Source organism: Anser cygnoides, unplaced genomic scaffold (genome assembly GCF_040182565.1).
Source record: "Anser cygnoides isolate HZ-2024a breed goose unplaced genomic scaffold, Taihu_goose_T2T_genome scaffold_45_1, whole genome shotgun sequence".
In the NCBI taxonomy this organism is placed as follows: Eukaryota; Metazoa; Chordata; class Aves; order Anseriformes; family Anatidae; genus Anser; species Anser cygnoides.
In genome coordinates, this window is record NW_027103069.1 from 764,844 (window position 1) to 787,369 (window position 22,526).

Genomic DNA, 22,526 nt, shown 5'->3' on the forward strand with positions numbered 1-22,526 from the left:
CAGCCAGAGAAGCATACTGACCAGCCCTGTTTTACACGTGACCGGCCCTTTTATACCCCTTACTACCTATCCCCTCTTTGTTCCTCTTGCTCCCCCTTCCCCCTGCACAACCCCCATGGATTTGCAGAGCTCTGCAGTTTCCTGCACCCTCCCAGTCTGGGGTCCCCCCCTGGTTCACAGTCTTATCAACTTCAAAGTCCAGATTGATCTTCCTGGAAGTGGTGCCTGTAGTTTGATAGCTCATCAACTAGTGTGACTGAGAGGTTTGTTTCTCGTCATTGTCTCTATTTTTGCTTTGTCAGGTCTGTATCTCAGCATTTTGCTTATTGTTCCCCCTTCTTTACTTCTTATCATTCCGATCCAGAAATCCTCACTGAGACAACCTTGCCTGAATCAACATTTCCATATTCCATCACCTTCCTTATCAATTAGTAGAACTGACTAGACTTGGTTTCCATCACTTCTTCCCTTTCTTATTATCCCTTTGTTGCGCTGGAAAAGGTCCTTGACCAGATACCCTTAAAGGAGCAGAAACTCTCCTTCTACATACCCTTGCACATTGCACTGTTGAAAAGTAACAATACATCATATGTGAAACAGTGTGGTGGTTTCCCCTTGAAAATGTTTCTTTGGAGAGCAGCGTTATAGTTCATTGGTTTGTCATAGCAGTCTCCTCCCTGTAGATAGTTTGCACATTGCAGAAGATAATTTATCAAGCCTTCTCTTTTAGATTGTAGCCCAATATTGCTAGTAAATATAACTAGTAAAAATAATATAAGACTACAGCAGGGCTAGTGAGTGCTTGCTTGCTAGCTTGCATAACTTGACATTTGGAAGTATTTACGTCACAGAATGATCTATAGAAGTGCAATTCTGAATAAAAATCATAGAATCAGAATCATAGAACGGTTTGGGTTTGAAGGGACCTTAAAAATCATCTAGTTCCAACCCCCCTGCCATGGACAGGGACAACTTCCACTAAATAAGGTTGCTTAAAGCCCCATCCAACCTGGCCTTCAACGCTTCCAGGGATGGGGCACCCAGAACTTCTCTGGGCAACCTGTTCCACTGCCTCACCACTCTCATAGTAAAGAATTTCTTCCTAATGTCTAGGCTAAATCTACTCTCTTTCAGTTTAAAGCCATTACTCCTCGCCCTATCACTGCACTCCCTGACAGAGTCCCTCTCCAGCTTTCCTGTAGGCCCCCTTTAAGTACTTGTGGTGGTTTTACCTTGCTGGGCTGCTGAACCCCAGCACGACCACTCTCTCACTTCCCCTCAGAAGAAGAAGAAGGGGAGAAGAAAGAATGCTGGAAAGAAAAAAAAAAGGCTCACGGGTTGAGATAAGGATAATTTAATTAAAGGGAAAAGGAAGAGGGAAAAAAAAAAGCAAAGGCTGCGCAGAAGCACAGAGAAAGAGAAAAAAAATAAATTGCTACTTCCCATTAACGAGGGATGTTCGTCCACAACCCGGGAAGCAGGGCCTCAATACATGTAGCGGTTGTTTGGGAGGACAGAGGTCTTCATAATGAGAGCCCCTTTCCCCTTTCCCACCTTTTATTGCTGACTGTGACATCACATGGTATGGAAAATCCCATATGTCAATGACCCTTTCCCTAGAGAGGGATCCCAGCCCCTTGGCTTCCTTGCCTCTTAGTTCCTGGCTACCGGCCCCAGTGTCCCAGAATCGAAGCAGCCAGGTGAGAATGTGCTCACTTGGGTGACGACTGAAATCCCTTTGTATATCTCGCAACTCACTCAGGGATGGGGATCGGGTGGTTTCTGACTCATTTATGATTTCCGTCTCTTCTTCCTCCTGTTTTTGTGATGGCTCTGCTTTAGAGCTCCCTGCCCCTTCCACTTCTCCCTCCTGGGACTTCTCAGGAGGAGCTTCTTCCCTTACTAAATGAGCTGACTTCTGCTTCCATTGTTTTGTTTTGACTATGAGGGTGACTGATACCACTGATGGTTGGTCCTCTGGGTTAGCCACAGTGTGTGTTATCTGATCATCAGATTCAGAGACCTCTTCCTCCCCTTGAGGGTGCTGAGTAGTGTTAACTACCATTTGATAGGCACAGGCCAGGCCCCAGCACAGTGCAGCAAGCTGGAGTTCTCTGGCACTGCCAGGGTCAGGGCATACATCTTTCAAACATTCTATCGTTTTTTTAGGATTTGGCATTTGTTCAGAGGTGAAGTGCAAAACCATTGGAGGAGACAACCGTGACAGGTACCTGCCCATATCCTCCCATACACCTTGCAACCCACCACCACACAGTCTCAGGGCAGATTCCTGGGTGCTATTCTTAACTAATTGTTTAACCTTAGGAGAAAAGAAAAGAAAAGAAAAGAAAAGAAAAGAAAAGAAAAGAAAAGAAAAGAAAAGAAAAGAAAAGAAAAGAAAAGAAAAGAAAAGAAAAGAAAAGAAAAGAAAAGAAAAGAAAAGAAAAGAAAAGAAAAGAAAAGAAAAAAAGAAAAGAAAAGAAAAGAAAAGAAAAGAAAAGAAAAGAAAAGAAAAGAAAAGAAAAGAAAAGAAAAGAAAAGAGAAGAGAAGAGAAGAGAAGAGAAGAGAAGAGAAGAGAAGAGAAGAGAAGAGAAGAGAAGAGAAGAGAAGAGAAAAGAAAAGAAAAGAAAAGAAAAGAAAAGAAAAGAAAAGAAAAGAAAAGAAAAGAAAAGAAAAGAAAAGAAAAGAAAAGAAAAGAAAAGAAAAGAAAAGAAAAGAAAAGAAAAGAAAAGAAAAGAAAAGAAAAGAAAAGAAAAGAAAAGAAAAGAAAATACATTCTGCAGACCTAGCAATAGGAGCATGTTGATTACCCATGGATATTCAAAGTACTCAAAATCTGCTGTAATTAGCCCACAGGAAAAGAAGAAGGAGGTACCATTCCTGATATTGTCCACAAACTGACTTCCAGAGGAGGAAAAGAAGAGAGTGTAGTTTTTAACATTCTCAAAGAGATAGTTTCCAGGGGATAGGAATGATAGCAATGCAGGGCCTGAATACCAGATCAGGCTCAAGGCCTGTGCTTTACAGCACAGTGAACTAAAAAATCCAAACACAGTCTTTAACAAGCTCTCCGACCTGATATACAGCAGAAGGGAGAATGTGGCACGGATCGCATAAAACAGGACCACATAGAAAAATATTAACAGCAAAACAGACGACATGGTGACTAGCAAGCAAGTATGTTAATTGTAAGCATTTTGATCAAATCTACTGTTATCTCAGCCCTTCGAGTCCCACGTTGGGTGCCAAAAAGGACTGTGGTGGTTTTACCTTGCTGGGCTGCTGAACTCCACCACAACCACTCTCTCACTTCCCCTCCTCAGAAGAAGAAGGGGAAAAGAAAGTATGCTGGAAAGAAAAAAAAAGGCTCATGGGCTGAGATAAGGATAATTTAATTAAAAGGAAAAGTAAGAGGGGAGAAAAAAAAAAAAACCACAAACCAACAAGCAAAGGCCGAGCAGAAGCACAGAGAGAGAAAAAAGAAATTATTCACTACTTCCCATCAACGAGCAGTGTTCGGCCACGTCCCGGGAAGCAAGGCCTAGCAGTTGTTTGGGAGGACAGAGGACTTCATAATGAGAGCCCCCCCCCCCTTCCCCTTTTCCACCATATGAGTGCAATGTCATATGGTATGGAATATCCCTTTGGTCAGTTTAGGTCAGCTGCCCTGGTGATGTCCCCTGCCCACCTCTTGCCCACCCCCAGCCACCTGGTTCTTGGGGGGGGGGGGGAGGTTGAGGGAGCTCCAAACTTCAATGCTGTGTCAGTATTGCTCAGCAATAGACAAAACATTGGTGTGATACCGATGCTGTTCTAGCTACAAGTACAGAGCACAGTGCTATATGGGCCGCTGCAGGAAAAGTTAACTCCATCCCAGCCAGACCCAGTACAGTGCTGGAAGGCAGCTAAAAGGTTTCCCCAGAGCCTTCTCTTCTCCAGGCTAAACAACCCCAACTCTCTCAGCTTGTCTTCATAGGAGAAGTGCTCCAGCCCTCTGATCATCTTCATGGCCTGCCCCTGGACTCACTCCAACAGGTCCATGTCTGTCTTATGTTGGGGGCCCCAGAGCTGAATGCAGGACTCCACGTGAGTTCTCACGGGAATGGAGTATCTTTTCATCCACCAGCACTCCCAAGTCCTTCTCCGCAGCTCTGTTCTCTATGCACTTATCACCCAGCCTGTATTCATGTTTGGGATTGCCCCGACCCAGGTGAAGGACCTTGCATTTGGCCTTGTTGAACTTCACAATGTTCACACAGGCCTGTCCAGGTCCCTCTGGATGGCATCCCTTCCTTCCAGCACATCAACTGCACCACTCAGCTTGGTTTCATCCACAAATTTGCTGAGCGTGCAGTCAATCCCACTGTCCGTGTCACCAAGAAAGATGTTAAATAGCACCAGTCCCGATACTGACCCCTGAGGAACACCACTCGTCACTGGTCTCTGCTTGGACATTGAGCCATTGACTGCAACTCTTTGAGTGTGACCATCTAGCCAATTCCTTACCCACCGAGTAGTCCATCCATCAAATCCTTGTCTCTCCAATTTAGAGACAAAGCTGTTGTGTGGGACAGTATCAAATGGTTTGCACAAGTCCAGGTAGATGATGTCAGTTGCTCTTCCCCTATCCACCAATGCTGTAACCCCATCATAGAAGGCCACCAGATTTGTCAGGCATGATCTGCCCTTTTAGCCATGTTGGCTGTCACCAATCACCTCTTTGTTTTCCATGTGCCTTAGCATAGTTTCCAGGAGGATCTGCTCCATGACCTTGCTGTGCCCAGAAGTGAGACTGACTAGCCTACAGTTCCCCAGGTCTTCCTTTTTTCCCTTTTTGAAAATGTTTCCCCTCTTCCAGTCAGTGAGAACTTCACCGGACTGCCATGACTTCTCAAATATGATGGATAGTGGCTTAGCAACTACATCTGCCTAGTCCCTCAGGACCCTCAGATGCATCTCACCAGGTCCCATGGAACTTCAGGTTCCATAGATGGACTTGACCTGATCTTCTCTTACAGTGGTGTTGTGGTTTAACCCAGATGGCAGCTAAGCACCACACAGCTGTTCTCTCACCCTCCCTCCCCCCCCCCCCAACAGTGGGATGGGGGAGAGAATCAGGAAAAAAATTAAAAGCTTGTGGGTTGAGATACAGACAGTTTAATAGGACAGAAAAGAAAGAAAAAAAATAATAATGATAATAGTAATAATAATAATGTGTACAAAACAAGTGAAGCACAATGCAATTGCTCACCACTCGCTGACTGATGACCAGTCCATCCCTGAACAGCAGTCCAGTCCAGAGGCAATCGGCTCCAGGGCAGACACGTTCTGCAGCGGAGCGGGGGATTGCAGTGTGCAAGGGTTTTCCTTCATCGAGGCAACTTGAGGCAGCCAAGGGAGCGGCCAGGAGCCGGCAGCCCTCACAAGGGTGGCTGATGAGGCTTGGGCAGAGCCAGGAGTGGGCCTCTTGTACAAAGGCAGTCCCTAGGGAGCACGAGCAACCAGGAGCGCAGCGACCAGGATACCAGGATGGGCAAACAAGATGTGGCGCGTCAGTCAGGATGTGGCATGGCAATTTGTGCGGCAGCTCACGTGGGAGGGCACAGGGAGTGCCCAGAAGCTTGGCTAGCTCAATTAGGGAGCAATGGTATCCACCCAACAGAAGGCTATGGCCTCTCGGAGCTCAACACCCCCCACAAGTGACGCAGCCTCCCAGACAGAGCTCTGGGGGAAACACACTGCCACCCAAGTGTCAGGCTGCAGAGTGTGCCCTACTCTTACACCAGTTCAGGACAGCAGGAGTGAGCACACCTGTGGGAGGTGCACCCAGGTTGAGGCACTCCTCCACCTAGTGACAGAGCTCTGGGAAGAGGTGACTAGGCTGAGGAGTATCAGGGAGTCTGAGAAGGAGATAAACCACTGGAGTCGCTCCCTACCTTCCCTGAGACAGGCCCAGCAGGCAGAAGGGACACTCAGTAGAGGGGTTTCCCTATCCTCTCTCCACCCAGCTGAAAGCACTGACCTAGGGGATAAGGGGCAGTGGCAACAAGTCCCTGCCCAGCGCGGCAGGCGCGTCCCTTAAGGAATTCCCCACCTTCCCAGGTGCCTGTGCGCAATAGGTATGAAGTTTTGCAGGTTGATCTGAAAAATATTGAGGAGCACGGTACATCTGGCTTGGAGGTGTCACTGAGATCACGTCGACCTGTGCCCTGCATTAAAACAGCTCCCACCAAGAAAAAAAGACAGGTTGTTGTCGTGGGAGACTCCCTTCTGAAGGGAACAGAAGGCCCAATATGCAGACTGGACCCACTTCATAGGGAGGTCTGCTGCCTTCCTGGGGCCTGAGTTAGGGACATGAAGAGAAAGCTTCCTGCCCTAGTTTGACCCTTGGATTATTACCTGTTATTGTTTTTTCAGGTAGGCAGTGTTGAAGCTCCAAGAAGTCTGAGGGCAATCAGAAGAGACTTCAGAGCCTGGTGTCACCAGCAGAACTTTGGGTTCTTGATCATGGGCCATTTTACAAGACACCAGGCCTGCTGGCAACGAATGGGGTTCACTTGTCTCTAAGGGGGGAAAAGATCTTTGCTCAGGATTTATCAGGGCCCATCGATAGGACTTTAAACTAGTTTTGAAGGGGGAAAGGGAAAAAACAACAGCAACAACAACAACAAAAACAGGCTTGACAGAGACAAGCCTGGCAGTGGTATGGCAATGGTTAAGGGACGGTGTGCTCGCAAGGTCCATCGGTCTACCATCCCGATTGAGGTAGGGGATGGAGAACTATGCAGCAGCAAAGGCAGAAGGGACATTGATGGGTCAGAAATCACAAAAGTGCCCGGGAATTGTCATGTAGGAATTAGGGCTTCTCCCCCCAAAAAGGTGACAGGATCGCTGGCCCAGCTGAAGTGCATCTACAGTGCACGCAGTATGAGCAACAAACAGGAGGAGCTGGAAGCCATTGTGCAGCAGGAAAGCTATGACAGTTGCTATCACCGAAATCAGTGGGACGGCTTGCATGACTGGAGCGCTGCAATGGATGGCTACACACTCTTCAGAAGGGATAGGCTAAGAAGGAGAGGTGGTGGGGTAGCCCTATATGTTACCGAGTGTTTGGATTGTCTTGAGATTAATAATAGCGATGACAGGGTTGAGTGTTTATGGGTAGGAATCAGGGGGAAGGACAATGAAGCAGATGTCCTGGTGGGCATCAGTTATAGACCACCTAACCAGGCCAAAGGGGCAGACGAAATATTTTACAAGCAGCTGGGACAAGTCTTGCAATCACTAGCCCTTGTTCTCATGGGGGACTTCAGCTTCCCAGATGTCTGCTGGAAATACAACACAGCGGAGAGGAAACAGTCTAGGAGGTTTCTAGAGTGTGTGGAAGATAACTTCCTGACAGAGCTGGTGAGTGAAGCCGGTGAGCTTCTTCAACTTGGGCGGTGTGGCTTATTAGCTAAGACTGAGGCAAAAAAGTCATTGAGTACCTCAGCCTTCTCCGTATCCAGGGTGACCAGGTCTCCTGTTTCCTTCCAGAGAGGGCCCACTTTTTTCCTAGTCTTCCTTTTATCACCGATGTACCTATAGAAGCTTTTCTTGTTGCCCTTGATGTCCCTGGACAGATTTAATTCAAAAAGGGCTTTAGCTTTCCTAACCTGATCCCTGGCTGCTTGGACAATTTCTATGTATTTCTCCCAGGCTACCTGTTCTTGCTTCCACCCTCTGTAGGCTTCCTTTTTGCGTTTGATTTTGGCCAAGAGCTCCTTGTTCATCCATGCAGGCCTCCTGGGATTTTTGCCTGACTTCCTCTTTGCTGGGATGCATCGCTCCTGAGCTTGGAGGAGGTGATCCTTGAATATTAACCAGCTTTCTTGGGCCCCTCTTCCCTCCTGGACTTTATCCCATGGTATTCTACCAAGCAGATCCCTGAAGAGGGCGAAGTATGCCTTCCTGAGGGTCAGGGTAGTGAGCTTGCTGTGTGCTCTCCTCTTTGCCCTAAAGATCATGGTCACTGCAGCCAAGGCTGCCCTTGAGCTTCACGTTTCCTACCAGCCTTTCCTTCTTGGTGAAAACAAGGTCCAGCATAGCACTTCTCCTCATTGGCTCCTCTATCACTTGGAGAAGGATGTTATCAATGCATTCCAGGAACCTCCTGGATTGCCTGTACCCCGCTGTGTTGTCCCTCCAACAGATTTCAAGGTGGTTCTATTCCCCCCTGAGGACCAAGGTTTGTGGAAATGAACCATCATAACACAACTGCCTTCAAGTAAGCATCAAGAAACTATACCATAATTTGTATACATAAAATTATCATTTTTGCAGCATTGCTACAACTACAATACAGATTTTAAAGTGATAGCTTAGTAATTTAAAGCTGCAATCCTTTTAAACCTGTCATAACTTTAGCTAGATTGACTATTAAAGGTCTTTACCTGCAATAGTCTGCTTAGCACATGGCCGTTGTAAAACGGTGTGTATCAAGCAGCACTACAATGTATGCAATAGGGACTTCATCTTGCAGGATGCTGATAGCTGAGAGTTGTGTAATACTTGCATTTCTTAATAAAGCATGAGCAGAAAGCATCCCTCTGAAGCACTTAGCACCTTTCAAGTTTGATCAGTGTACTTGTGCTTTCTTTCATTTATCCTTCTTGGGAAACTCCCCTTAACCTTGCTACGAGGTTGGAAACAGCAACAAAAATGCACTCTAGCTCTGTTCACTACTATTATGTCACAGCTGTGGGTCCTTGGACTCACCAGTTCAATAAACACCAAAGGAAGCTCACAACTGACTGGAGATTCGTTTCAGACATACTGAGAACTGTGATGTCAAGTCCTAGGTTTTGGTTTATGAAAGCACTGACGCACGTGCTTCATTTTAAACATGTACCTAACACTGCCTTTAGTGCTTTTCTGGATGGAGTAATTGTTGACTAGGTAACTGTGAGAAAAATCTCAAATAGTTTTCTTCAGACAGGATCTTCTGTGAAGCTATTTTATTCGTGATTGCAATGGCGGATGCCCTGTCAATCAGGAGCGCATTTTAGTAAACAAAGCATAACCTTATATTCCCTATTACCTGACACCTGATCACCTCCCCTGTTTCCTCATTCGCTGAGTACTACAGGTTCACAAGCTACTCGACGCTCCTCTATACCATATATGTACAATTTTTCTTTTTTTCCCAACCCTTTAATTTCTCCCTTTTCCTTTTTTTTTCCCCTTTCTTATGTTTTGAGAACCTGTGATCTTTGTTTTACTGTTCCCACAGTGCTCATCCTGTTTTTCTCAAGCTTCCACCTTATTCTGGAACAGTGAGGCCTTCTACTGTCCACTTATCTACTTAGCATTTCTCCTTATTATGACTACACAACTACCTTGGAATACAGAAAAGTAATTCTCTACTGCAAAAACACAACTTAGTTTCTCACAGTAACCACTGATTGTTAATAGAAAAAGAAATGTGTATTTAGAAAAAATGCCTTTGGCCAGGCCCTAACCCGTGTTTTTGATGTGGCTGAACTGAAATCTGAGCTGAAGTTCAAGGTACTCTTGAACCAGGAAGGATGGAAGATGATCAGCCTGCCACAGGTGTTTCACAGGTTTTCTGTCTTCATCGCAGTGCCATGTGGGAAGAGGAGAACCCCTTATTATAACAGCTAATACCTTTTATCAGTGTTTTTGCAAAGGGGCTAAATATTATCTTCACAAAACTCTGAGATATTGGAAGTAACGTGTCTAAGATTATAGAGAAATGATAGAGTTGGGACTTCTCAGTCCCAGCCCAGTACTCTGCCCAGTAAAGTCTTCTGCTTTCAGGAACAGAAATGGCCACAACCCAGCCAAGGCAGTGTTGGATTTTGCAACTCTTTGGAGAACACCAAACAGCCCTGTGGTTTGTGCTTACCTGTAAATCTAGTTCTGGGTGTCAGTGGTGACAAGTTAATCTTGCTATGATTACAGTAGCAAGTAGATACAACTATATCTGTGACGTTCCAGTTCTGTTCATTGCAACATCCATAATTTGGTGATCATTTATCATCATCTTATCAACATCTTTCTTAGGGGTATTTATTTTACTGTATGAATAGAATAGTACAATTGGAAAAGACCTTAAAAGATCATCTAGTCCAGATGCCTGACCTCTTCAGGGCTAACCCAAAGTTAAAACATATTACCGAAGGCATTATCCAAAAGCCTCTTGAACACTGACAGGCATGGGGCATCAACCACCTCACTAGGAAACCTATGCCAGTGTTTGACCACCCTCATGGTAAAGAAATTTTTCCTGATGTCCAGTCTGAACTTCCCCTGATGCAACTTTGTGCCATTCCCTTGCATTCTATCATTGGCTACCAGGGAGAAGAGACTGGCACCTCCCTCTCTGCTTGCTCTCCTCAGGAAGTTGTAGAGAGCAATGAGGTCACCTCTTAGCCTTCTTTTCTCCAGACTAGACAACCCAAGCGTCCTCAGCCTCTCCTCATAGGACATGCCTTCTAGCCCTTTTACCAGCTTTGTTGCCCTCCTCTGGATGCTTTCAAGTATCTTAACATCCTTTTTATATTGTGGAGCCCAGGAGTGCACACAATATTCAAGGTGAGGCTGCACCAATGCTAAATATAGCAGGAGACTCACCTCTTTTGACTGGCTGGCTATGCTATGCTTAATGCATACCAAAAATGAATGAATGACACAGAAAACACAGCACATTGTGATTCTGTATCAAGGAACCCTTGGAAAAGAAGACCGAGAGAGTGAGGTTTGGGTTTTATTTATTTATTTGTTTGGTTTTATTTTTATTAATCTTTCTTGTGACAAATAAAAAAGAGAGACTTTTTTATATCTTTCCTTAATTTTTAAGGAATGGTTCAAAGAAATTGCTGAAAAAAAACAATTGTGGAGTCTATATGATAAGTCATTTAAAAGAGTCATTTTAATATTTAATGAGACTTCATCACTTAACGTCTTTTAACGGCACTTTCCCTTTGGCTGAGCATATGTGGCTGCATGTTGCAGCCTTTTCCTCTTGGAAAAGAGGGCGGGCTACTCAGGAGGACTATAAGGATGTTGCGAGGCTGTGCAGGGACAAAATTAGAAAGGCCAAAGCTCATCTGGAGCTCAATCTGGCTACTGCCGTTAAAGATAAAAAACGTTTTTACAAATACATCAACACCAAAAGGAGGACTAAGGAGAATCTCCATCCTTTACTGGATGCGGGGGGAAACTTAGTCACAAAAGATGAGGAAAAGGCTGAGGTGCTCAATGCTTTCTTTGCCTCAGTCTTTAGCGGCAAGACCGGTTGTTCTCTGGATAATTGGTACCCTGAGCTGGTGGAAGGGGATGGGGAGCAGGATGTGGCCCTCGCTATCCATGAGGAAATGGTTGGCGACCTGCTACGGAGCTTGGATGTACGCAAGTCGATGGGGCCGGATGGGATCCACCCGAGGGTACTGAGCGAACTGGCGGAGGAGCTGGCCAAGCCGCTTTCCATCATTTATCGGCAGTCCTGGCTATCAGGGGAGGTTCCAGTCGACTGGCGGCTAGCAAACGTGACGCCCATCTACAAGAAGGGCCGGAGGGTAGACCCGGGGAACTATAGGCCTGTTAGTTTGACGTCAGTGCCAGGGAAGCTCATGGAGCAGATTATCTTGAGTGTCATCACGCGGCACTTGCAGGGCAACCAGGCGATCAGGCCCAGTCAGCATGGGTTTATGAAAGGTAGGTCCTGCTCTCCTGATCTCCTTCTATGACCAAGTGACGCGCTTGGTGGATGAGGGGAAGGCTGTGGATGTGGTCTACCTTGACTTCAGTAAGGCTTTTGACACCGTTTCCCACAACATTCTCCTCGAGAAACTGGCTGCTCGTGGCTTGGACTGGCGTACACTTTGTTGGGTTAGAAACTGGCTGGATGGCCGGGCCCAAAGAGTTGTGGTGAATGGAGCCAAATGCAGCTGGAGGCCGGTCACTAGTGGAGTCCCCCAGGGCTCAGTGCTGGGGCCGGTCCTCTTTAACATCTTTATCGATGATCTGGATGAGGGGATCGAGTGCACCCTCAGTAAGTTTGCAGATGACACCAAGTTAGGTGCGTGTGTCGATCTGCTCGAGGGAAGGAAGGCTCTGCAGGAGGATCTGGATAGGCTGGACCGATGGGCTGAGGTCAACTGCATGAAGTTCAACAAGGCCAAGTGCCGGGTCCTGCACCTGGGGCGTAACAACCCCAAGCAGCGCTACGGGCTGGGAGATGAGTGGCTGGAAAGCTGCCTGGCAGAGAAGGACCTGGGAGTACTGGTTGATAGTCGGCTGAATATGAGCCAGCAGTGTGCTCAGGTGGCCAAGAAGGCCAACAGCATCCTGGCTTGCATAAGAAGCAGTGTGGCCAGCAGGTCTAGGGAGGTGATTGTCCCTTTGTACTCAGCTCTGGTGAGGCCGCACCTCGAGTACTGTGTTCAGTTTTGGGCCCCTCGCTACAGGAAGGACATGGAGGTGCTCGAGAGAGTCCAGAGAAGGGCGACGAAGCTGGTGAGGGGTCTGGAGAACAAGTCTTCTGAGGAGCGGCTGAGGGAGCTGGGGTTGTTCAGCCTGGAGAAGAGGAGGCTCAGGGGCAACCTCATCGCTCTCTATAGGTACCTTAAAGGAGGCTGTAGAGAGGTGGGGGTTGGTCTATTCTCCCACGTGCCTGGTGACAGGACGAGGGGGAATGGGCTAAAGTTGCGCCAGGGGAGGTTTAGGTTGAATGTTAGGAAGAACTTCTTTACTGAAAGGGTTGTTAGGCATTGGAATGGGCTGCCCAGGGAGGTGGTTGAGTCGCCATCCCTGGAGGTCTTTAAAAGACGTTTAGATGTAGCCCTTAGTGATATGGTTTAGTGGAGGACTTGTTAGTGTTAGGGCAGAGGTTGGACTAGATGATCTTGGAGGTCTCTTCCAACCTAGACGATTCTGTGATTCTGTGATATGTTGCTGCATGTTTTTAAGGGAATATCTTTTCTTACTTTCTAATGAAATTATACTTGAGACAGGAATAAAAGTGTATGGTGCTATGTTTTGGATTTAGGATGAGAATAATGTCGATACCACGCTGATGCTTTAGTTGTTGCTGAGCAGTGCTTACACTAAGTCAAGGACTTTTCTGCTTCTCATACTGCCCTGCCCAACAAGGAGGCTGGGGGGTGCAGAAGAAGATGGGAGGGGACACAACCAGGGCAGCTGACCCAAACTGACCAAAGGGATGTTTCTTCTATAAGATGTCATGTTCAACAATAAAATGGGAGAGTTGGCCAGGGGGTTGTTGCCGTTGCTCAGGGACTGGCTGGGCACCAATCAGCTGGTGGTGAGCAATTGCATTGTGCATCACTTTTTTTTTTTTTAATTCTTTTATTTTCTTTGGTTTGTTTGCTTGTTTGTTTTTTCTTATTAAACTGTCCTTATTCCAACCCGTGAGTTCTTACTCTTTTACTTTTCTCATTTCTCTGTCTTGCTTTCCTGGAAGTGGCCTGTCGATGGGAAGCAGTGAATGAATTCCTTGTTTTGCTTTGCTTGTGCATGCGGCTTTTGCTTTACCTAGCAAACTGCCTTTATCTCAACCCATGAGTTTTCTCACTTTTACCTTTCCAGTTCTCTCCTCTGTCTCACTTGGGCAGTGTGAGCGAAGGGCTGTGTGGTGATTAGCTGCCTGCCAGGTTAAACCACAACAGGTTGCCGTGTCAGTTTAGTTTATGATAAGGTGGGAAACTGAAGCTTTCTTTGCATCTCAACATATTCATATGTTACTTCAAACTCTTCATATCACTGAGTGACTTCTCAGTCAAAGATCATTTAAAAAAATGATGTGCAGAGCCTTACAGCAATTCTTCTTGCTAGAGAGGTAAATTAACACAAATGGATGGTCTAATTGAGCAAAGCACTTAAAAACATGCATCCATCCTTCATCAGCAGTGTGTTTATGTGAATATTTTTAAGTTAGGCTGAAAGCTGCAGGGATTGAATCCTCTTTTGAATGGCAAAGCAACCTTTGCACAGTAACCTATATTAAGTCAGAAGCAAATCCACAAGGTAGCCAGGAATTGAACTGAGTCATGCCTTTCAGTCAATGTCTCTGACAAAAGCACTCCTTGTTCGTTAACACAACATCTCAGGTAGGGAGAGGAGAAGAAATGGCTAGTAATAGACGACATCTATGAGCATCTTAGCATCACTTTCTATTTTTATGCAATTGGTAACAAGAGTTGACTTTTGGCAATGTACAGAACAAGACTGAGCTCTAACAGCAGTAGCTGCATTTTTGGTATGCTGTGCTAACACTGAATTACTGACAGATAGTTGGAAATGGATGTGTTGAGTGATTTAGAAATAATGTGAACGCTGACTGAACCTCTATTGGGTTTTCCTTCCATTTCCTATTTCAACATTAGAACAAGGAGGGTATTATTTATAACAAGATATGTAAAGTCCCACAAAGAAAAATGATATTTTGAATTGACAGAATCTTGAAAGTACAAGCGTGGTTTCATAACTAAATATAATTTTAGACAGGAAAATGGGAATTAACCAAAATTTATATGTCCTTGAAGAAGTTTACTTTTTTTTTTCCCCCTTCCTTGGGAAATATTTACAGCTGCCTCAATGCAAAAGTAATTCAGAATATTTATATATCTATATCGCAGTAGCTCAGCTGGTTAGACTATTTTAAAAGCACTTGAGTGGATTTATTCATTGATGTGATCCAGTCAGAATGTGATGTATTAGGAACAGTAAGTTGTTTAGAAACTAGAAAGAAAAGCAAGGGTTTATTTATTTATTTATTTACATTCAGGTTAAGTAACCCAATTTTAAGAAAGTATAACATTTTGGGGAAAACAAAAAACGTGTTAGAGACCTTCAGAAAGGTGTTCGTTCAGGAAAAGGTTCCCAGGGAATTCAACATGTGATGACTGGAGACAGGAGTCCACGTATTGCAAGTTATTTATTATCACGTATATATTCAAAGGACTGAAAATTTGGAAAGCTGCATTCAAAATTAAGAGTTTAAACCATATAGATACTGATCCAACTGTGTCCTGCAGTTGCTGTGTCTTCATGGATCTCAGCTGATATCACTGTTTAGGAGAAACATCACTGTGATTTTCATTGCATGAATCTTTTACAGGTTCCTCAGTTTTAAAATGAAAAGTAAAACTGGTCTAATTTAAAATGGGTTGATAGGTTTAGTTAATTATTAATTTTATAGAGCATTCAGTTACTTGGGTAGGGGATGCCAAATAAATGTCAAAGATGAGCTTATACCTCAGAAACAATTTCTTTGGAGATTCTATTGAGAAATATATCATGGTAGTGATTGTCATTTGGGAGAGAGGAGTTTGGATCATGGCTCCCTAGTTCTTATGAGCTCTTTTAAGTGAATGGCAGCAGATGGGGGCAAAAAGAAATTGTGGATTCACCTGGTTTAGCATCTGAGTACTGTTCCTGGAGCTCTGGAGGAATTTTTTCTGACTCTCTCTTTTTTTTTTTTCTTTTTTTTTTTTTTTTTTTTTTTTTTTTCTTCAGGTTGGGGGGGTCACACAATGCTGCCCATTCGTTGGATGCCTCCAGAGAGTATCATGTACAGGAAGTTCACCACAGAAAGCGATGCGTGGAGCCTAGGGGTCGTATTATAGGAAATCTTTACCTATGGCAAACAGCCGTGGTATCAGCTCTCAAACAATGAGGTGTGTGTAATATTTTTTCAAATTGCATAAGGGAGGGGGGCATTTCAACTGATGGCATGGCTTCTTTGGGGAAAGGACAGCAGCAAACATATTTAGTAAAAGCAATAACCCTGATATTAAGTATTTATGGTACTGTTGAAAATTTTGTGGTTGAAATTCTTTTTCATTCTTTTCTATCCAAGGTGGATGGAATTTATCCAATTAGGACTATACCAAGCTGGGATGTAGCTTCTGCCTTTGTATAGGATAGTCCGCTCTGGATGTTGAGAAAGATCATGAGGAAATGAAAAGGAGCTTACCTGTCTCCCAAACTGGCATTGGGTGATTTCAGTTACATATTAGGAAATGTCATTGTCATTAATTGATTATTCTAAATCATCCTTGAATAGATTGAAGGAATCAGGAGATCTCTTCAAACCCAGGAAACTGAAAATAATCCCTTTCCAGAGATTAGCCATGTTCATACTCATAAAGTGTAAGGAGGGAGGGAAGGGTGCTCTGAGACAATTGAAAGAGCTTGCTTCTGAGAAGAGGTGAGCTTGATAGACAGGTAGGGGAGGTATGGAATGACTTCCCTACCACCGTTCCCCTATGAATGGAAGGAGTAACAAGGGTCAACATACAACATCAGTGAAGGTATTGCTCCTTGACATCTTACATTATGGCAATTTTTCCAGATCACATCCCACTGCCCATGCATCTACCTAGAAAGGCAGTTCTACAGAGGTGGCCAGGTGACTGCTGCCAGCGAGGCTGCTGTGGCTATTTGCAGATGGGGTGAGACCCATGTAATTGGCATGGCTGCAATTATCCTTTCTTTGTGATTTTTCATAGGTGATTGAGTGCATCACTCAGGGTCGAGTCCTGCAGCGACCTCGCACGTGCTCCAAGGAAATATATGAGTTGATGCTGGGCTGTTGGCAAAGGGAGCCTCACATTAGGCTCAACATCAGAGAAATCCATTCCCTCCTCCAGAACTTGGCCAGGACTTCTCCAGTCTACCTGGATATTTTAGGCTAAATCATCCTAGTGTTTCTTCTTATGGTCTATGTGAATTAATGTGTTCGCTGCCACTGAACTCCATTAAAATGTGTTCATAACTTTGACAGTATTAATGACAAAGATGTGGAGAAGCTTTCAAAGGGTAAGCAGTGAGCACTTCTCCATCTGCAGACACAGTATTGACTTTTTAGACAATACTGAAATGTATCTTCGCTCTCAGTTTCTCAATTTTTCCTCTCTCCTTTCTTTCCAATCAATTTGGCTTCTGCATTATTGTATCTCTGCATAGAAAAAGGTCTTAAAAACCTGCTTTGTTATATCAGCAGACTCTCCAGTTAATCCACCACAACTAACAATGCCTTGTTGTATTCATACCTTTGATGTGGATGAAAAAAGGGAGAAATATATTTGACTCAAACTTTGTGATTTCTGCTGTACGGATACTGGGAGTCTCTTTGTATTCACCTCAATTTTTTATTTTTTTTGCTTCAGCATGTGGGTGGAAAAAGGCTAGTGTTCTCTACATGAAGCATATTTCTTGCAGAGTCAAAGACAGATAGAATGAAAACAGAACTGTGTTTTCCACCATCTGGAGGAACTATGGGATCAGATGGCATCTAACCCCACTAAAAAACAAACAAACAAACAAAAAAACCACCACCACCAACAACAACAAAAAACTGAAACAATTACATGAAAGGCAAGAGGAACTTTAGTACTTTCCTTGGAGAACCTTTCTGAGGAGTGAAAGGATTATTCAAGGAGGTGCACGGCCAGCATTTTTCATTGCCAGATACAAGTTTATTATAAGGGAAAAAGATATCCCTGGTACTACACAGAATTACGTTACAAAATGATGAACAAAACACATACCCCTATTTTATCTTCTGGTAGGATATTGCCATGCTACTAGTAAAAAAATATTCTACAGCTAGTTTTTGGTAATAAAGGCTGAAGCTAAACTTATTGATGTGCAAGATTAATTTCAGGATTAAATGTTTAAACTAATGATAAGATAGAATAAACTACAGATGTTGGAGTAGGCGTATCTTATATTGTGCTTGTCCAGAAGCATATTCCTTCCTTCCTCAATACTTTTTTTTTCAATTGTGCAAGCAAAACTGTACGTGGTCTGTGTTGATTAATAGCCTTTGTGCAGAAATTAATCTCTCATCTTGTAGTACAGCCTTGTAGGCATAGCTAACTCATAATAGCATAATTTATAATTAATTGGAAGGGGCTAATGGAGGATATATATACAGTGCTACAGATAGAATAGATTGATATTACATGAATAATCTAAAGCACAGAGATCACTGGCTATGTTTGAGCCATGTTGGCGGATGGAGTGAGATCCCTGGAGAAAACAAATATGATTCTGAGGTTATGGCTTCCTATTTGGAGTGCAAAGACCCTTAGTTCAGTATCATGTTTATATTGGTACTAGTGCTGTCACTCCCAACATCCACTCTTTTAAAAATTCTTTTGGATTGGATGGGCATTGTACATGTACAGTATTTGCATGGCCACTGTGTTGGTTACAAATGCATGGGCATATCTGTTATTTTTTCAAACTGGAAGTTGAAGTTTTCAAATTCAGAGGTAGGATTATTTTTAATATGAATTCTTACAAATGGAAACCTACTTTATCTAGGTCCCAAGACTTTTGCCTCCCTCTGTGAGGGGACATTGTTGCAAAAAAAACAGTCTTTCTTTTCTTATTCTCTTTTTTCTTTTTTCTTATTGACATGATCCAGATCTAAATGGCCCATAATCTTTGTGTTGGGAGTATTTTATTTAATAAATTAATCATTTTGTTTTTGCAAATGTTCCCATAGTAGTCTTAATATATAATGTACTTGCATATATTATTTATTTAGATACTTTAGTTTGTTTGTGTTTTTTTTTTCTTTTCTACAGACGCTTTTAGAGCTAGCTCATAAAGATTTTGAACATTTTTAAAAGAAAACATTTCACTGGACAGTGGTGGATTTTTACCCTTCTCAATGTCATTGAAAAGGCAGTATTACAAATATACATGATACTATAACTATAAAGACATACTCAGTTTTTCTTTAATAAACTAAATGTTATTTCTTAACTAGCACTGAACTGGAAACACACAAAAAGTCTGAGGAAGATTCCCACAAAACAGGCCTTAAGATTTTATCTAGACTGTCTTGGAAATTCACATATAAAGCTATATAAAGATTTACATCCATTGAAATCCATTCTCTTGAGAATCTGATTTGTATGTTTTAAAGGAATTTGAAAAACATTTTTGTCATAGTGGTGGAGAAAGATGGTGTCAGTGTGCTGATACTGTGCAGTGGGAGAGGGTTTCAGGTGGTGGAAGGGGAGGAGTTAAGCTTCTGCCTGGTGTATTCTGTATTAGTTTCTTATGAACTTAATAAAGAAGCAACTGAAATGCTTCTGTTTCTAAGCAGGTTCCAGCCTGAAAGTAAGCATGTGGGTTTTGTTGCAAGTACTGAATAAAAAGGTGGGTAAGTGTTGTAGAATGAACAGAGAAGGGGAAGAAATATGCTCCAATCACAGCAAAGTGCATATTCATCATACTTGCACTGTCAGTTAAATCATGTATACTGAGTAAATATGACAATCAGGCTCATTTAAAAAAAATCTTTCTAGACTATGCTATGAGGTGATCATAAATATATATTATATAGTGGTTACATATGGTGTGTGTATAGATATATATACACATAGCATATACATGTATGCCTATGTCTGTTGTACTTTATATATGTGCAGATGTATGCACATTATGTATGAGCTGTGTGTATATGTATAAATTTATATAAACCTACGTTACTACAAATTGTAATTAGAGTGCTATTAATAAATATATAAAGTCTGCTGAGTAACCAAAACATTTGTTTTTTCTTTTGATATTTATTTTTCTGTGTTTGTGAAATTCAACTTCTTTAACTGGTGTGCAGCAGAGGAAGTGCTAGAATGCCAAAGAAATAACAACAAGAACTTTTTCCCCAAATTACTGCTTAAAAACATGTCTTCCATTCCTATCTCATATAAATATAGATTTCCATTTTGCCACCAAACTGTGACCTGGTGTGTGGAACTATTGTTCTCCTTTCTTTTTTCTTTTTCTGTTCTTAATGTAATATTTTCGTGCAAACATTTACTGGTCCTGGTTTTGCAGTTTGTTATAGCAAGTCATTGCTTTAAAACTTTGCATCTTGGCTGATTTTGAAATGATGCCTAGGTGTTAGCATTAAAAGTTTTGCTTGTGAATCCTGTGACCAGCTTCTCTTGACATGACATGGGAAGTCTCTTGTATTATAGTGTATTTAATAAAAATGACGTCTTACAATAAACAGTGTAAACCCAAAGAAAGATACAATGGTTACTTTAAAAGACATACAATTTTAATGAAGCGTTGTACGACCTCTTTATTTTTTTATATCTTTGTTTACCTCCATTCCTTTTGGAAAGGGTGAAAATAAGGGATAGTTTAGTATGCTTAGAAAGATGACATATTCGCACTCCAAAACCCTGATTAAAAAAAGAGGTCACAATTTCTAGGTGAGGAAAGCAGAGTCCCTTAATAATAGAAAAAAAAAGAAATATCCAATATGAATGTGGTTTGTTAGGCTCTTTTTTATTCTTCCTTTTTTTTTTTTTTTTTCTCTAAAATGGAGATCTGTGGTGGTTTTACTCGGGTGGGCAGCCGAGCTCCACCACAGCCACTCTCTCAGTCCTCCTCCTCAAAGGGAAAGGGGGAGAAAATACGATGCAAAGGGCTCAAGGGTTGAGTTAAGGATGGGGAGATTGCGCAAGAATTATCGTGATGGGCAAAACAGACTCGGAGTAGGGAGATAATAAAATTTATTGCCTATTACTAACAAGCTAGAGAAATGAGAAACAAAGGAAAGAAGCCAACAACGCCTTCTCCCCCCATCCACCCTCTTCCACTTCTTCCCCCCAAGTGGTGCAGGTCCACCTGCTCCACTGTGTTCTCCTCCACGGGCTACAGCGTAGAACCCTGATCCACCGTGGTACACCATGGGCTGCAGGGGGGCAACCTGCTTCACCATGGTCTTCACCACAGGCCGCAGGGGAACTTCAGCTCCGGCGCCTGGAGCACCTCCTCCTTCTTCACTGACCTTGGTGTCTGCAAGGCTGTTTCTCACTCCTCTCTCTCTCCCAGCTGCTATTGAGCAGCAGTTTTTTTCCCCTTTCTTAAATATGCTCTCACAGAGGCGCAAACAGCATTGCTTATTGGCCTGGCTCTGAACAGCGGCGGGGCCCTTCTCTAACACGGGGCAGCTTCTGGATTCTTCTTGCAGAAGCTACCCCTATGGCCCCCCGCTACCAAAACCTTGCCACGTAAACCCACTACAGACCTAGGAGTATTGGTCAATAGCCAGTTGAATATGAGCCAGCAGTATGCTCAGGTGGCCAAGAAGGCCAACAGCATCCTGGCTTGTATCAGAAATAGTGTATCCAGCAGGACTAGGGAAGTGATTGTCCCCCTGTACTTGACTCTGGTGAGGTGTGGTGGTTTTACTCAGGTGGGTGGCCGAGCTCCACCACAACCGCTCTCTCACTCCCCCTCCTCAAAGAGGAACGAGGAGAAAATACGATGAAAAGGGCTCAAGGGTTGAGATAAGGACAAGGAGATCGCACAGTAAGTATCGTGGCGGGCAAAACAGACTCAGCGTAGGGAGATAGTAAGATTTATTACCAATTACTAACAAGCTAGAGAAGCGAGAAACAAAGGAAAGAAACCAAAAGCACCTTCCCCCCCCAACCACCCTCTTCCACCTCCTCCCCCCGAGCGGCGCAGGGGAACGGGGGAATGGGGGTTATGGTCACTCTATAGCGCTGCTTCGCCGCCGCTCCTTCTCGGTCACTCTCGTCCCCTGTGCTGTGGGGTCCCTCCCACGGGATGCAGTCCTTCCCGAACTGATCCAGCGTGGGCTTCCCAGAGGCAGCAGCTCTTCAAGAACTGCTCCAGATATGAGTCCGTACCATGGGGTCCATCCCTCAGGAGCAAACTGCTCCAACCTGGATTCCCCCACGGGCAGCAGCTCCTGCCAGGTCACCTGCTCCTGCGTGGTCTCCTCTCCACGGGCTACAGGTCTGGCCCGGAATCTGCTCCGGCAGGGGTCTTCCACAGGCCGCAGCCTCCGTCGGTGCAGGTCCACCTGCTCCACCGTGGTCTCCTCCACGGGCTGCAGCGTGGAACCCTGCTCCACCGTGGTACTCCGTGGGCTGCAGGGGGACAGCCTGCTTCACCATGGTCCTCACCACAGGCCACAGGGGACTTCTGCTCCGTCACCTGGAGCACCTCTCCCCCTCCTTCTTCACTGACCTTGGCGCCTGCAAGGCTGTTCCTCCCTCCTCTCACTCTCCCAGCTGCTGTGTGGCACAGCATTTTTTTCCCCCGTCTTAAATATGCTCTCACAGAGGCGCAAAACAACATCGCTTATTGGCTCAGCTCTGGTCAGCCGTGGGGCCCTAACTGTAAGAAATGGTCCAGCAATTCGTGCCACTAAGGGGTTTTGAAGGGTTAACATTGAGGCCTGGGTTTAGGCGAGAAAAGAACAAAGGGATTTCTTCGGAGAAAAACTGCTGACTTTGCACGAATGTGCAGTAACTTCTGACAGCCGGCCAAGAGACCACTAGATAAGGAGGAAGAATATGAGCCTCCCTGTCTCCCTGTCCGAGCGGCCCCCGAGAAAGTAACAGAGACTGATAAGCAGCTGCACTTGGAAGGACGTCGGATTCGGGAAACCAATTATAATAACCCTGCCTCTTCTAGAAGTAGTAATGAATAT

The 22,526-nt window shown here is 44.1% G+C and overlaps 1 protein-coding gene and 1 pseudogene across 3 annotated transcripts in view; one reads left to right on the forward strand and one right to left on the reverse strand.

The window, feature by feature from the left end:
• LOC136789440 (BDNF/NT-3 growth factors receptor-like) overlaps positions 1–20,055 on the forward strand; it is a 153,704-nt pseudogene extending 133,649 nt beyond the window's left edge.
• LOC136789445 (uncharacterized) overlaps positions 1–22,526 on the reverse strand; it is a 145,715-nt gene that overhangs the window by 67,106 nt on the left and 56,083 nt on the right. The window lies entirely within an intron of this gene.